Raw genomic sequence first — 11,789 nt, forward strand, 5'->3', positions numbered from 1 at the left:
TCAGATGTATAAAGAATGTAGCATTTCATATCTGAGCTCATGTTTCTTTGGAGGTTCATTTCAAGGGAGTTGAGAGGGACACTTGGTCACTTGCAGTGTCAAGTGGCCTCAGATTAAATGAAACTCATTTGGATGAACTTAATCTATTAAAAGGTTGAACCTCTTGTCTTGGCTGTTTTTCTCTCAGACAAAGTGTCTCTTTTCCCCTCTGCCTTCTCTATATGCCGTCAGGACACGGGGCGGGGGGTGGTATTGGAGGAGGAGTCAAGTGCTGGCTGCCAGGGGAAGGACATTTCCTTTGCATGGGGGCTTCAGGGTCTTTTCATCATGGCTTCTGCTGACACGTCTGCAGCTGCAGTGACCTGGGGTCTGTTTCTCTTGGCCTGGGCATGGCTGGACACCTGCTCCTGAGGAGTTTAGCCATCTTTGCCTGCTGCTAGGTCCTTCTCCTAGCAGGTGGCTTGGGCTCCCATCCAAATGCCAACTTGTATAATATTCTCCCTGGAAAAGTGGGTAAAACCCAGGATGTGATTTGTCCCACTGCTCATTTCCAAGGGGGGTCCTCTGAAAAGCACTTTCCAGATGAAGACTTAAAAAAGAAGCAGACTACAAATCCCAGGGCTTCAGTTTGCCCTGCAACATTTGAAGATCTACTTAACCCACCCAATCTCACCTCACACAGGTCTCAGATGCTAGATCCCCCAAGATCCCCACATGGGTTATATGAGGGCGTCAATAGTTAAGGACTCCAACCAGTCACTGGACCTTTTTTATGTTTGTCAGGGCAGTCATGTCTGGAATGAGATATCATGCCCATTCCCAGATAATGCCGAGGAATTTCACTGGATACTAGGTCCTTGTGCCTTGCTTGTGTCAGTGGCCCAGCTATGTAGCTGCGTGTGAGTCAGCTGGGGGTCCAGTTCTTGTTAGGTGGTGCCCTTGTCTAGGTCCACCAGGAGAATGTCATCAGTATAATAAAGGCCGGTGCTCCCTCCAGGGGCAGGACTTTTTCCAAATCACATTCATCACCGATAGCTGGAGAATTAGGTAGCCTGGAAGTAAGACATTAAAGGTATACTGCAACCCTTTCCTTATGAAGGCAAATTGATTTTTATCATCTGGGTAGAGAGGGGATGCTTTAAAAAGCATGTTCAGTAACAATTGCAACATACCAAGTTCCCTCAGCTTGGGCAATAACCTCTGTGATACAATATCAGGTACCTCTCTGGAGCTATGGCATTGAGCCTCCTATAAGCCATGGTGAGTCTCCAGATACCCAAGGCCTTGAGCACGGTCCGGGTGGGGCTATTGAATGACGAGATCTCTCGTGGAGAACTTTGGCTTCTGTGAGATTGGCAATGTGGGTGGCTATTCCTTTTTTTGACCAATCAGCCCATATTATTTTGGATAAACCATGCTACTCAGCACTGGGAAGAAATTGGGTAGGTTCATGAGTCATCCTCCCACTAAAATGCTGCAGTTCTTATCAGGGATTTGGGGCAAAGGCAGGTAGGAGTACACACAGACAATCCATCTATAACAATAATATGTTCAGTACTGAGCCATGGCAAAGGAGCTTTATAAGGACCCACAAGGAATTACCCACAGCTCAGTTTCAGCAAGACTCCCAGTGATAGAACCTCAAACCCCAAACTGGAGAGGTTTATCTGTTCCCCCTCATTCTGGAGCAAGGATTTCAGGGATCACAGTCACTTGTGTACCAGCAGTCAAAGGCCAAGAAGTGCATATTTACCATATCCAAGACATGGAAGTAATCTAAGTGCGCATTAACGGATGAATGGATAAGGAAGATGTGGTATATGTATATAGTGGAATATTACTCAGCCATAAAAAGGAATGAAATAATGCCATTTGCAGCTACATGAATGGAACTAGAGATTATCATACTAAGTGAAGTAAGTCAGACAAAGACAAATATCATATGATATCACTTATATGTGGCATCTAAAAAATGATACAAATGATCTTATTTACAAAACAGAGACAGACTCACAGACATAGGAAACAAACTATGGTTACCAAAGGGGAAAGTGTTGGGGAGGGATAAATTAGGAGCTTGGGATTAGCAGATACGCACTACTATATATAAAACAAATAAACACCAAGGACCTACTGTATAGCATAGGGAACTATATTCAGTACCTTGTAATAACCTATAATGGAAAGGAATCTGGAAAAGAATATAGATATAGATGATACAGATACACATATAGATATCTGAATAACTTTGCTGTTCACCAGAAACGAACACAACATTGTAAATCAACTATACTTCAGTTTTTAAAGAAAGGCCAAGAAGTGCAATTCTCCCTCACATCCCTGTTGAAACTTGACCTTAGCTTAGGGCCTCCAGTCCCCCGTGGGGACAGAGGGATCTTAGTATGGCCCGTAGTTTTGTTAATTTTTTTAGTCTTATTTATTTTTGAATGCCAAGAGGTCCAGGTAAAAGTGGCAGTACTCTTCATTTCCAGGCTCCCCAGGAGCCCCATCAGGTGTCCCATGGCCCAGCATTTGGTCCTGATTTCCTTGGCCTATCAGTTTCCTTTGAGACTGCCAGCCAAGAATCAAGTTCAGAGAACTTTCTAGGAAGGCCTTAGCCCAGTTTGCCCAGGAGAGGGCGCCAGGCCATTACTCTAACATCAGTTATCTCTCTCGCTCAGTCTTTGCTATTTTGCCAGTGGCCACGTTTTCCGCATCTAGGAACTCATCAGTTAAGACTTGAACTGTGTCGTGGACCAATTGACCTGACTTCACAACAGGGTGTAACGGCCTGATGACCAGGGCCAACCCAAGTAGCATCTACAAACCTGGAAATTTGAGTCTGGCTAAGTCTTACCATCTACTGTCCTCAGTCCCTCATTGTAGGTCCCCATGGGGCCACAAGGATGGCTTGCAGGGAGGTTATATCCTCCGCAGGTGTGGTCTAAACAAGGGACCTGTCACAGGTGAGCCAAACCTGAGGGACTGCCCAGTAGAGGAAGGGGGTCTCAGATGGTGGGGCTCTCTCCCTTCCCTCTTCCTCTTCCTCCCCAGCCAAAATGGACACCATCAGGGCACTTTGAAAGAGAGGGTCTGTAGCAATGCATCCCACAAACAGACTCTCCATCATGAAGTTTAACAAGATGATCTTGGTTATGGTGGAGGCAAACTAACCAAGTCTCCAGGTCTCTTTGAGCTACTGGAGAAAGCAATCCTGAAGGACTCCATAGTCTTTCGCAGACAGTATGAATCTCAGTAACGCACTGGGTTGCCCGGCCTCTGTTGGCACCAGGAACCTGCTTGGATCCAACAAGAGTTACTGCATGCAACGCAGTGTCTCTGACAGCTGTTAGTCCCGTGGCTGCAGGACCATGAGCAGTGGCCAGGGAACTGCTACCTTAGCTTTCCTGGAGTCCCTCTGTTGGATTTCTAATTTGACCCATGAGGGAACTCAGCCAAGGGAGTTGAAGACCAATGGTTCCTCTCAGAACTAAAAGTTTCCATAAATAATTCACTAGCACTTCCAAGGCCCATTTGCATGGCTGTGGAAGTGCCCAGGGGACCCTCAGGTTTTTTGTTCTTCCAGAAAGGCTTAGGGCTCGATTGGCCACCCTGCTGGCTGCATCAATTTGTTGAGTTGCCAGGGGCCAAGATGGTTAATTAAGACAACAAGCCAAACTGCAGGGAAAAGTCCAACCTCACTTACTGTGTCACTGCAAGCAAGAGGTGAAATGGAGAGGTGCTGGCTCCTTAATGCTCCGTTTTCCACAATGGAAAAGATTTTCACACGTTGGGGTATGGGGAAATCATTCTGGCTTATACAAAGTTTGGCCTAAACTTTATGTGAACTAGAACATCCTGGCTTTTGGCCTGTCAAACATCCATTGTACATCTGCTTTAACTATAGAAGAATGCATTATCTAGAAGTAAAAAGAATGTCTACTTTGAGGATAAGAATCAATGCTTCCCTTCCTATGACACCAATGTTAGTACTCCTTGGAAGGTTCCTTTCCCAAATGCCAAGGCCATACTGACTCGCCATGTATTGGTGCACTCTAACCTGTTTCTTCTGAAACCTTGAAGGAATGTACCCTTGTCATATCTGATGTATGTTCTTGTCCTGAGAAGATATGAAACTGTGCTGAAAGTCATGCATCTCCGCAGCACTTCCTTCCTTGGTGGAGACTGCACTCCAAGGCTAGTCCTCAGTATGGCTAGAATAACACTCTCTTCTATTCCTTATTTTAGATTGTTTATTGATTGTTGGGGTTGACACCCACTTGGAACAGCACAAGGCAAGGGTCAGATAATACGGGCAGACAGGAATGATCTCACTGCCAAGGATCCTCAAACAAACACTTCCTGTCTTTTCATGCACTTGGGGGATCTGGGGGAGGAAGAGGAGGAAGGGCTAAGACTGGAAAAGTACTGAGTCATAGTGAAGAAAAATGCCTCACCAAGGCCCCTGGTAAGGTGGCCTCTGGATGGAGGTGACCAGGCAAGAAACACAAATATGCATCAGTTTATCTGGTCCAAGTGGCCCTGGGATCCTTGCAGCTCCCTTCAGGAAACTGCAATGGCCTGGCTGCGCCTGGCTGCCTGGCGTGGGGAGGGCAGCTTCCCCCAGCAGACCAGTCAGGCAAAGCGCTATGGTCAGACCTGAAAAATCATACACAGGATTTAGAATGGAACCTGATTCCTCACCCAATTTCAGAGTTGGAATATTATTAATACTTTTGTACCTACTTGTGTTCTCCCCCATCCAACCATCTGTCTAGCCTCTAGAATTAACAACTACTCTGAATTTTGTATGTATAAAGTCCCTTGGTTTTCCTTGTAGCAATTTATTACAAATGTATGTATTCAAAAAATGTACAGTTTTTCTTATTTTGTGCTTCATGTAAATGACATTACGCTCCTCATAGTCTTCTGAACCTGATTTATTCTCAACTCAAAATGATATTTCTAAGATTCATTTGTGTTATTGCTTGGACCAAAAATAAAAAGAAATCCTTAACAACTGCCAAAGAAAATTTCAATGCCTTATCAACACACTGGGATGGGAAGGAGACCAGAGATATGAGAGTGCACTTGGGTCTTATGTCAAGTGCAACCAACCGAAAGAGAAAAGATAATACAGCCGTCCCTTATTATCCAAATTTAATCTGCTGGACAGTGAATTTTTAGACATCGACTTAAATATGCAAAATTGTAACATATTTCCACCCCATTGAAAATCTCAGCCAATTTCCTCAAATCTCACTAAAACACTCATATACTAATCCACCAAGCATTTCACATTATATAAAGAATTAAACCCTCAATTCCATATTTATTTATAATGTAATAAACTCACTAGTAGACATGGCAGTGTGCAGTAGGCCATGATACTGTACGGTATGGGATACTAATTGCATTCTCCTTTTGCACCACAGCAAACATGCTCTGTGATTGCATCATTCAGAGTCCAATCAGGAGACAGAAAACACAGTGATTTAAACATTCATGAAACAGAACGAATAAACTGTGATAAAAGAGTAACCCTCAGATGCAAGGGAACATTATATGAGACCCTAGGGCTGAAAGAGCACAGGCTCAGGAGTAAGGACAAGCATGGAAGGTGAGCCCTCTCTCTGAGGTTGGGGTTCTGATCTCATTGAAGAAGGTATAGTTGCAGAAGGTGGATGGCAGAGAAGTTTGCAGGTTTGTAGTCATTGCGGAAGCAGAGCTGGACCACAGTCACTGCTCAAGCAGGAAGGAACCCTCCAGGGTGCAGGTGAGCTGTAGACGGGGGCTGGATGCATGAGTGGGAATGGAGGTGCTAGTGTGGGCCCGAGGCACAGAACACACAGTGCCCATGGTGGAAGGGCTGTGGTGCTGGGAGGGTTAGAGGAGACAACCTTGAGAGTTAGCAGAGGGACTGAGGGCACTGGTGTGGGTGGGAGGCCTGCAGTGTGCAGTGTCTTCATTGACGGGGCTGCGGGAGGATGATCACCAGGCTGTGCTCTGGCTGCAAAAGGTCAACAAATAGTAATATGGAGGCGGTGAACGAAGACGCAGATAGATCAGTGGGATGAAATAGAAAGCTCATAAAAAGACAGAAGGACCTATGGGAAATAAGTATAAAAGTGACAAGTCACTGGAAGAAAGATGATCTTTAAGAAATTGTGCCGGGAGAGCTGCTTAACCCACTAGCAAAAGTTGAAATTAGATCTGTAGCTCATTCCATAGGTAAAAGTAAACTCAAATGGATCAGGAATCTATAAGTAAAATATGCAACCATACAACTACTAGAAAAAGAAACAGGTGAATTCCTCTATAACCAGAATTTAGACATGGGGTTCTAAGTATGACTCACATCCAGATGCAATAAAAGAAGAGAGTTCGTAAAATTGATTGCCTGAAAATAAAAATCTTTCACATGGCAAAATATAGAAAGATAGATTATTGATAGATGATAGATAGATAGGTAGATGATAGATAGGTAGATAGGTAGATAGATAAAATCAAAAGACAACTGGCAAACTCTAAAAATGAGGGGAAAATACACAAAAACTGAGAGGAAACAATGGACAAAATCATGAACAGATAATTCACGCTAAAAAATACTTCAATTGTCCATAAATATATGAGAAGACATCTAGTTGTCATTCATCATTTGAAAGGCAGAAATTAAAACTACAATGGGGCTTCCCTGGTGGCGCAGTGGTTAAGAATCCTCCTGCCAATGCAGGGGACACGGGTTCGAGCTCTGGTCCGGGAAGATCCCACATGCCGCGGAGCAACTAAGCCCGCGAGCCACAACTAGTGAGCCTGTGCTCTAGAGCCCTCGAGTTACAACTACTGAAGCCTGTGCTCTGCAGCAAGAGAAGCTACCGCAATGAGAAGCCCCTGCGCATAGCAATGAAGACCCAACGCAGCCTAAAATAAATAAATTTTTCTAAAAAATTATAAAACTACAATGAAAGAGTGAAGTCAGTGAAAATGGTGCGGTAAAGACCTCCAAAAATTCTCTCCTCCATAAAAGCAATGAGAACCCTGGAAAAAATGGTTAGAATTCAACAGTTTTATAATTCAGGAGATTAGTTAAAGGCTTGCAGCTATCTGGGGGGAATTTATTCAAGAAAAATGGCTGATACCAGTAAGAACAGCGAACTCTGTGGCATTTCAACTTGTCCTATTTCCATCCACCTCAGCTCCATGGTAGCCTTGAAAACTAACAGCCTGCAGTCATGGTGAAAACTAGCAGCCTGGCAGCCACTGCAGGGGACAGAACAAGCCTGGAGTTACTGTAAAGCACTGTTTCCAGAAAACTGTCATTATTTGACCTGTCTGGTGGTTCCCTGAAAGAACCCACTTGCAAGGCTGACTATATTTGGCCAACCTCAGAGCTTGCCCAGTGCAAACAGCCTCTTCTCCAGGGATATCTATCAAAATGACCATAGGCAATTGTTGAACACCACACTTGCGTGACGCAGTAGATAACAGTTGGGAGCAAACAAACCAAAAAGGTTAAATGGAAAAGCTGGGGAATAAGATATCCATAGGAGACTCTGGAAAGTTCCAACATATAACTGGGATTCTAGAAGGTCACACACATACATAGGGCTGGGCTCATGCCCAGGCCTCTATGCATGCTTAGGAAAGAGATGGCCTTAGTTTCTCATCTCTGGTTAACTTTGAGGTTTTGTGCAAGCAGGAAGTGAAAGCTAACATGGAGATGTCAATTGCCTGGCTGAATATTGAAGATGTGCTACCCCAGTGTGCACACAGGGCCACCTGGCAAAAACCGTAAAACTTACTGGTTCCAGGCATCTAAAGAGATATCTGTCCAATCATTAGCTGACCATTAAAGTAGCTAAGCAGAAACTTTGGTCACACACAACAAAAAATTCAATCTCTGTAGAATTATTTCAGAAAAGTCACTAAGCAGATAACAACCACAAATACAACAACCATCCCTGGGAGGGGGGGAAATTGGATCTCTAGAGTTGCCACATTATTTTTAAAATGTCAAGTTTTCAACAATACAAAAAATGATGAGACATGCAAAGAAACAAAAAAGTATGGCCCATACACAGGGAAAAAAATAGTAGAAACTGTCCCTAAGGAACCCCAGACATTGGACTTACTGAACAAAAATTCAAATCAGCTAATTTAAATATGTCCAAAGAACTTTAAAGAGTATGAAAATGATGTCTCAGCAAATGGAGAATATAATACAAAAACAGTGGGATATACACATGCAAAAGAAAGAAGTCACAGCATAGACAAAAAATTAACTCAAAACGATGAAAGACCTAAATATAAGAGATAAAAGTAGAAAACTCCTAGAAGAAAACATAAGGGTATAAATTTATGACCATGAATTAGGCAATCGTTTCTTAAATATGACACCAAAAGCACAAGCAACCAAATTAGAAATAAATGAACTGAACTTCATCAAAATTTAAAACTTTTGTACTTCAAAGGACCCCATCAAGAATATGAAAATTCCACCCACAGAGTGGGAGAAAGTATTTGCAAATCATATATCTGATAAGGGTCTAGTATCCGAACATAAAAACTCTTACAATTCACCAATAAAAAGACAAATAACCCAATTTAAAAATGAACAAGCAATTTGAAAAGACATTTCTCCAAAGAGAGAATACAAATGGCCAATTAGCTATATTTGTAAGAAAAATACAAGAGGTACACAAATGGACAATAAGCGCGTGAAAAGACATTCAACTTCATTAGTCATTAGGGAAATGCAAATTAAAACCACCGTGAGATACGATTTCACACCCACTAGGATGACTATAATCAAAAAGATGGAAAATAACAAGTGTTAATGAAATGGAGAAATTGGAACCTTCATGCATTGCCAGTGGGAGTGTAAAATGGTGCGGTCACTTTAGAAATAGTTTGGCAGTTCCTCCAAACGTTAAACTAGTTACCATGTGACTCAGCATTTTCACACTAAGAGAATTGAAAACATATGTCCATGCAAAAACCTGTATATGAGTGTTCATAGCAGCATTATTAATAATAATAAAAAGTGGAAAGAACCCAAGTGTCCATCAACTGATGAATAGATAAACGAAGTGTACCATATCCATACAATGGAATATTCTTCATCCATAAAAGGAATGAAGTCTTAATTCATGCTACAACATGGATGAAGCTTGAAAACATTTAGCTAAGTGAAAGAAGCCAGTCACAAAAGACCACATATAGTATGATTTCATTAACATGAAAGGCCCAGAATAGGCAAATCCAGGACACAAGAGTAGATGAGTGGCTGCCCAGGGGTAGAGAAAGGGGGGGAATATGGAGGTGACTATTAATGGGTATGGGGTTTCTTTCTGGGGTGATGAAAACGTCTTGGAATTAGTGGTAATGATTGCACAACTTCATGAATATATATATTTTTAAATTATTTTATTTTATTTTATTTTTTTGCGGTACGTGGGTCTTTCGCTGTTGTGGCCTCTCCCGTTGCGGAGCACAGGCTCCCGACGCGCAGGCTCAGCGGCCATGGCTCACGGGCCCAGCCGCTCCATGGCATGTGGGATCTTCCCGGACCGGGGCACGAACCCGTGTCCCCTGCATCGGCAGGCGGACTCTCAACCACTGCACCACCAGGGAAGCCCCATGAATATATTTCTTAAATGCTGAATATACACTTTAAAAAGATGAATTTTGTTATGTGAATTATTATTATATTATTCAGATACAAATTAATTATTCAATGAATAAATGAATGGGGGGAATAATAGACAAATCTCTCAAGCAGAAGAATTCCAAATAATTTACATAGAAACTCCACCTTCAGGGAGGTGGAACACAAGTCTCTACTCCTTAATTGTGGACTGCACATAGTGACTTCCTTCCAAAGAGTACAGCATAGAAGGTGAGAGGGGCCTTCCCTGGTGGCCCAGTGGTTAAGAACCCGCCTGTCAATGCAGGGGACACGGGTTCGAGCCCTGGTCTGGGAAGATCCCACGTGCCGCGGAGCAACTAAGCCTGTGCACCACAACTACTGAGCCTGCGTTCTAGAACCCACGAGCCACAACTACTGAGCCTGTGTGCCACAACTACTGAAGCCTGCATGCCTAGAGCCTGTGCTCCGTAACAAGACAAGCCACCGCAATGAGAAGCTCACGCACCGCAATGAAGACCCAACACAGCCAAAAATAAAATAAATTTAAAAATTAAAAAAAAAAGAAGGTGGGAGGGGGGAGCAACTTTGCAGTGGAGAAACTTAACAAACACCACCACAGCCAAGCAATCAAGCTTAACATCAACAATGATAAGTCATGTGAATAGTATGTAGTATCTGTGGTATGATTTGCTGGAGATATCTCCAACCAAATCATGAGAAAAACATCATACAAATCCACTGAGAGACTTTCTACAAAATATCTGACCAGTACTCCTCAAAACTGTGAAGGTCATCAAAAAACAAAACAAAACAAAAAGGAAAGTGAGAAATTATCACAGCCAAGAGGAGCCTTCATTCTAAAGGCAGTAAGAAAACATGATTACTAAATATAAGGTACTATCCTGGATGGAAACCTGGAACAGAAAGAGGACATTAGGTAAAAACTAAGGAAATCTAAATAAAGTATAGACTCAAGTTAATAAAAATGTATCAATATTGGTTTATTAATTGTAACAAATACACCATCCTAATGTAAGATGCTAATAATAAAGGGAATTGGGTATGGAGTACATGAGAACTCTCTGTACTATCAACCCAATTTTTCCAAAACTTCTCAAAATAAAGTTATTTAACTGCTCTCCAAAAGGCAATAAAATAAATCAATAAGATTAAATATTTATAACTGCAATGGAAATAAACTCATCTATTAAAAGAAAAACAACATTCTCAAGATTATAGCTTTGATAATAGCAAATGAACTGAATGGCCTTCAATAGAAGGTTGATGAAATAAATACAGTACCTCCATATGACGGAGTTATATGCATCAATTTAAAAGATTCTGGTAGCTCTATATTTGCTGACATAAAACAGCCTTCAAGATGTACTGATAAGTGAAAGCAGCAAGAGACCCAATGGTGTGAACACCATGCTATTTATGTATTAAAGATAGTTCTGGAAGCACAAAACAAAGAGTAGCATCACTTCCAAGGAGAGAAGTTCAAGAGTGGCAGGAGGACTTGTCACTGAACAATATGTTCTACCTTTTGGATTGTGTGCTGTATGTACATATTATCTATTTAAGATGTTTTTAATGAAGGAGGCAAAGGAAAAGGAGGAAGGAAAGGAAAGAGAGAAGAGAATAACTGAAAGTTAGAGGGCTTATCTTTTATCTCAACACTCAACACAAGTACAAGTAAGATTCATAGCCTGAGGTTCTCACCAAGTCAGAACTGAATGAATGAATGAATGAATGAACACCTGAAAGCCAGAGGAGAGACATTGAAAAAGGGCATTATTTCCTTGCTATATTATATGTAGGAGTGGAAGAGATGTACCAGTATTTATTTTCTAAGAGCCTTTTGACATGCCATCCCTCCTATCCCTCCCCCATCCCATCTCTTCTGCAATCATCCAAGGCTTCATTCTAAAGGCAGCTTCCAGGGACTTCCCTAGAGGTGCAGTGTTTAAGAATCCACCTGCCAATGTAGGGGGCACGGGTTCAATCCCTGGTCTGGGAAGATCACACATGCCACGGAGCAACTAAGCCCGTGCGCCACAACTACTGAAGCCTGTGCGCCTAGAGCCTGTGCTCCACAACAAGAGAAGCCACCATAATGAGAAGCCTGTGCACTGCAACA

This window comes from Orcinus orca, chromosome 1 (genome assembly GCF_937001465.1).
Source record: "Orcinus orca chromosome 1, mOrcOrc1.1, whole genome shotgun sequence".
NCBI classification, from domain to species: Eukaryota; Metazoa; Chordata; class Mammalia; order Artiodactyla; family Delphinidae; genus Orcinus; species Orcinus orca.